A 5,268-nucleotide genomic window follows, 5' to 3' on the forward strand; every position below is an offset into this window, starting at 1 on the left:
CTATGTAGGCCAGGCTGGTCTCGAACTCACAGTGATCCTCCTGCCTCAGCCTCCCGAGTGCTGGGATTACAGGCATGTGCCACCATGCCCAGCTATAATGTATATTCTGTTATGCCCTCTCTGTTAGCCTTGAGCATAGAAGATAGATATATAGATATAGATATAGATATAGATTCTGTTAGCCTCAAAGTTCACAATGTGTATCTTGTTATGTACTCTCTGTTAGCCTTGAAAATGTATCTCGTTAGCCTCAATGGTTCACAATATGTATCCTATTGTGTGTTATGCTATGTGAATATCCTGTCTCTAAAGAAAGCCCCAAGCTCAAGACAGTTATATTATCACTCATCCCAAGCCTACCTCAGCTTAAACTACTGTATAAAACTTTCCTGTTTTTTGTTTGTTTGTTTGTTTTTTTGGAGTACCTAGCTCCACTAGGCCAGCTGGTCAAATAAAGCCTTGACTTTCCTCCATCTCTTTTGAGATCCAGTCTAGATTTCCTACAAAAGCTATACTTACAATCTTATTGGTTGGTCATAATTGCTCATAATTTTTTCCCCACACCGTACCCACCTTATGATTTTACTCTGTAAAACTTCCCCACAAAGTGGGGCCCCTGGCAACCCATTTGGGTCCCCTCTCTCTCTTAGGTGCAAAAATCTCTCTCTCAATAAATATTTCCTACTTTTTTTTTTTCAATGGGTGGGTGTCTTGCTATGTAGCCCAGGTGAGCCTTGAGCTCGTGGTGATCCTCCTGCCTCAGCTTCCTAAACTTCCTGAGTACTAGGATTACAGGCATGTACCACCAAGCTCAGCATATGTCCTTTTTTTTTTCTTTTTTTAGTACTGGGAATTAAACTTGGGACCTTGTGCTTGGGAGGCAGGCGGAGGTACCACTGAGAGTACCACTGAGCATAAATCCTTGGCTCTGTCCCACTCTTTGTATTTTTTGGAGGGGTACCCGGGATCAAACTCAGGTCCTTGCGCTTGCAAGCCAGGAGACAGAACCACTGAGCTAAATCCCCAGCCCGACTTGTCCTACTCTTAATCTCTGTTTTTCTTTAAAATTCATTCTTCAGTTTGGGTTACCACGAACTCAGCATATCTGACATCTAACAGGTTGGGAGTTATATTATTTCCCCTGTATAATTTAGAAGTCCTATATTAGTATTATGAATAGTTCATGAGTGACTAAAATGCTTAGATACTGAGTTAAGCAGGAATCAGACTCAAAATGTTAAAGTGATAAAGAAGACAAGAGATGAAGGCAGAGATGCCAAACTTTATTCTGTTTTTAGTTGCCTGTTAAGCATTTGTAGTTTCAGACTGTAGGTTCCTGTTATACAAGGAGACACATCATCTTTTAAAAGTCCTATGTTTTTTCTATCTGTTTTCTTCACAATCTTGACAACCACAGTGAACTAAACTGTATTATTATTGTACTGGAAAAGTAGGGAGAAGATGAAATAATTGAGGAAAGTTTAAAAAGGGGACTATTTTTCAAAGAGTGGAGAGTTTGGAAGGAAATCTCTGGGAGCCATTACTCACCTCAGGCTTGAAGGGCAAGAGAGCTAAAGGTAAGGCAGCAGAGAATTTAAGAGTGGGTGAGGGGACTTAAATTGTAGCTGTCAAATGAAGAAAATAGCCACTAACAGAGTAGGCTGCTGGGAGTGAAGGTAAAATCCTGATTAATATCTTGCCTCTCACTTGGCAAAACCATCTAAAAGTCAAAGGACAGTTGATGCAAAGATGAGTCCCAAGTCACAGAACAGGGTGGAGAGCGCATCTGAAGAGACAGAGAAAAACCCAGCAGGAAGTGCTTTTCTTCTCCCTCACCTAGCACCCTAGAACAAGTCTTGCGCTTTTTTGTCTGGCCTGGAGTCATGGGCTTTCTGCCTGTCCCCTTGGCCCATTTAATCCACTATCTGGTGACCACATCTGTTTTCAAGAGACTGTATTCATTTGGCCTGGTATTGGGCTATTTAGATGGCGGTCAAGGTATTAGCTCTTCAATGTCAAGATCCTTCTCATAGAGACCCTATTTATAAAATGTCCAGCGGACTCAGGGATGTCCAAAGACCTTTGCAGACTATGATTTGCTGATGCTGGACACATTTTTAAAGATCAAAGAATCGACTGAAATACCTCCTTGACCCCTTCCGGAGGACGACGTTAGTGGAGGATTACTTCAAACTCACCGTCTCCAAAGGGAATTACGGAAAAACACCGAGGAGGTGGTTCACGGAGCCTTCCACTACTCTGCCACAGCCAGAGTGGAGGAAGTTCCTCAGCCCAGGTTCCTAGGCTGGAGGCCCGGGGCGGTCTCCGACGCCCTCCCCGCCGGGAAGAGGTGGGGGTGGGGGCAGCAGAGAGCGCAGGCGCAGTGTCCGCGCCAGCGGCGCCCCTCTAGCTGCTTGTGGTTCCTGGCAGCCCCAGAAGAGCGCTCGGCAGCTGCAGCTGGCTGAGAGGCTGGATTAGGTGCCCCGCATCCAGCAGACCCTCTAGAGCCCGGGGCGCGCCTTCCTCGCGGCAACGCGCAGGTAATCGAGCCCCTGCGGCCGGCTGGGACCTGTACCCTTCCTACCCGGCAGCCCAGCCGGGAAAGAACTGAAGAGAACCCCGGACTCACTACTTGGTTTTAGCCTTAAGAACTAAGAGGCAGAGCCACCTTTGGTGGGTAGGAACTGGGCTGCGGGGTGAAGCATCCCGCCCCCTTTACAAACCCCGAGTTATTTTCGCTGCTCTTCTGCAGAACCCGAACCTTGGGTTGATAAGGTCAGCATCAGCTCTAGCCTGGCTCCCGGTTTTCTGCCTCGTCTCATTTCCGGGCCCTCCTCCAGCCTCCAAGGTCTTACCCCCACACCTACCCCCGGCCAGGCTGAGTCTCTGTGACATTATAGGCCCATTTCTAGTACAACTTTTTTGAAATGCTGCATGGTTTTGGGAATATGGCCAAGAATGCGTATGTGCCGCTACTCTCCTGTCGCATGTCTGTTAGGGTGGAGATTTTCGTGGCAGGTAACCGTCTTTCCCTTAGGAGAGGAGAGGGCGAAGGGCGGAGGCGGAAGGGCTTCTCTACGGCGAGCGCAGGGGAGGCTCAGAGCCAGTCTGCTCTGCCTCATTAGTCCCCAGGGGACAGCACGAATCTCCGCCCTTGATGGTGTAGACTTCTACGCCACAGGCATACATTTGGTCTCATTTGAAAGAAGAGAGAGAAGAGGTCGGTCGGGAGGCCAGGCAGACCTCCATCTCCCTCCGGGCTTTCATAAGGCTCCACTAGGGGCCAGATGGAAAGTTCCAGACCAGCGACGAGGGATGACCGGAGATAGCAAAGAGTCCGAGCAAAGTACAGGGAGGGGGCGGCTCCGGAGGGGCGACTGCGTCTCTGTTTCTAAGGTGAAGACTTGAATCAGGGATGCCCGTGTCCGTGGTGCTGAAGTGCCTCACGCACCCTCTACTGGCTTCTTGGACCTCGGCCTGCCCTGTCCTTCTGATGGGCTCCTTTGCCAAAAATAGCTCATTTCCAAGGCAGGAGGATATAGTGGAGCCAGCCAGACACTGAAACTCGTTGCAGATGGTTTTGATACTGGTTTCCTGACGATGACATTGAAGGCAAGTGTGGCTTGCCTTGGAGGTGCTGACAGAGCATATTTGTGGCAGATTTGATCACCTCTGTGGAAGTATACACTGAGCATACATATGCATCCACACATACGCATGTAGGAGGCATGTACGTATGTGAATATGCACATAAGCAGTGCACATCGCTTTAAAAGGGATCACACACCGCAGTCACACATTTTACCTAATTTTTGTAATCTTTTTATTTGTGGATGTCTCTAATTCTGGATTCTGCAGTACTATTAATTTTCACAATCCAAACGTACAGAGCCTGTGGATTGAAGTGTTTTATATGTGGCAGAGTATTTATGCACATTTAAATTCCGGAAAAAAAGCTAGTCTCCAGGGACTAGAGCTGTAGTCTAATAGTAGAGCACCTGCTTAGCTTGCTGAGGCCTTGTGCTGGTCTTCAGCACCATCAAAAATAAAGACAAATAAACAATAACAACAAAAAATCCCACTAAACCTACCCTAGAAAGATGGAAAACTGATATTGATATATAAAAAATTCCTAAAGGAAGCTTAAGCGAAATGTAAATTTTAATATAATGTTTAGATAATAGCTGGCAATTTCAAATATATCTATGGTATATAGTTTGTGACATTTTTATTTTGTTTTGTTCTGTTGACCCAGGGTGTTACTCAAAAATCCATGCTGAAAATTGATGGTTCAAAGGACAGCTACTTTTTATTTTTTATATATTAACTTGGTCACTTATTTGTTCAACAGTTTTTCCTTTTGTCTACTTTATATTATTCTCAGCATCTAAAACACTGCCACATGTATAGGTATTCAAGAAACACGTCTTGGAAGAACACTATTTCCTGATCATACTAAAGAAAGTGTATGCCACTATAATCCCAGCTACACAGGAGCTGAGGCAGAAGGATTGCAAGTTCAAGATCACCCTGGGCAATTTGGTGAGACTCTGTCTCAAAATAAAAAAATAAGGACCGGGGGTGTAGCTCAGTAGTAAAGTATTTGCCTGCCTGGCATGCATGAGTCCCTGGATTTGATCCCCAGTGTCACACTGATAAATAAAGAAATAAATGAAAATGTATACCAATAAACACCTTCCAACATCAAAGTATTTTACTAAAGTATTTTCCAATTGGATAGACAAAAAAGAACATCTATTCATATATTTGTTTGCTATATTTTAAATTTTATACTTGCTAACTTTATCTTTTACTGGGGGTTTATAATATTTTTTAATTTATGAAAGCTCGTACATTTTTTGCAATTTTTCTTTTTATTTTAAAACTTTCTGTATAGTATTGTAAACTATATAAAAATTCAAATTTTATATATTAAAATATCTTTTTTCCTTTATAGTTTTTGACATTTACATCAGTCTTGCATCCCTTTATAATAATAATCTATCATAGTTTATGGTTTTATAAAAATATTATGTTTTAAACTCTAGGATTATTCTCCCATTTTACTTTTTAGTTAAATTCACTTCATTAGTAGATACAAAATTCTATTGGAGATTGCTTCATAAGAAGTAATTATTTAGCCAGGCATGATGGCACACACCTTTAATCCCAAATGCTGGGAAGGCTGAGGCAGGAGCTGAGGCTAAGGAGGATTGCAGGTTTGAGGCCAGCTCTTGAAGAGAAAAGACTAAAAAAAAAAAAAAAAAG

The 5,268-nt window shown here is 43.6% G+C and overlaps 1 protein-coding gene across 2 annotated transcripts in view; it reads left to right on the top strand.

The window, feature by feature from the left end:
- The first annotated feature begins 2,362 nt into the window (after positions 1 to 2,362).
- Positions 2,363 to 5,268, top strand: part of Slc35g2 (solute carrier family 35 member G2) — a 35,092-nt gene continuing 32,186 nt past the window's right edge. Inside the window, exon 1 of one of the 2 annotated variants that reach the window (XM_010625531.2) lies at positions 2,363 to 2,540. The gene's annotated coding sequence lies outside the window, so the exon portion shown is untranslated. The remainder of the gene's footprint in view (positions 2,541 to 5,268) is intronic. The other variant, XM_010625530.2, reaches the window with a different exon arrangement.

The sequence above is a fragment of the Fukomys damarensis genome, unplaced genomic scaffold (genome assembly GCF_012274545.1).
Source record: "Fukomys damarensis isolate Sample0158 unplaced genomic scaffold, DMR_v1.0_HiC HiC_scaffold_37, whole genome shotgun sequence".
NCBI classification, from domain to species: Eukaryota; Metazoa; Chordata; class Mammalia; order Rodentia; family Bathyergidae; genus Fukomys; species Fukomys damarensis.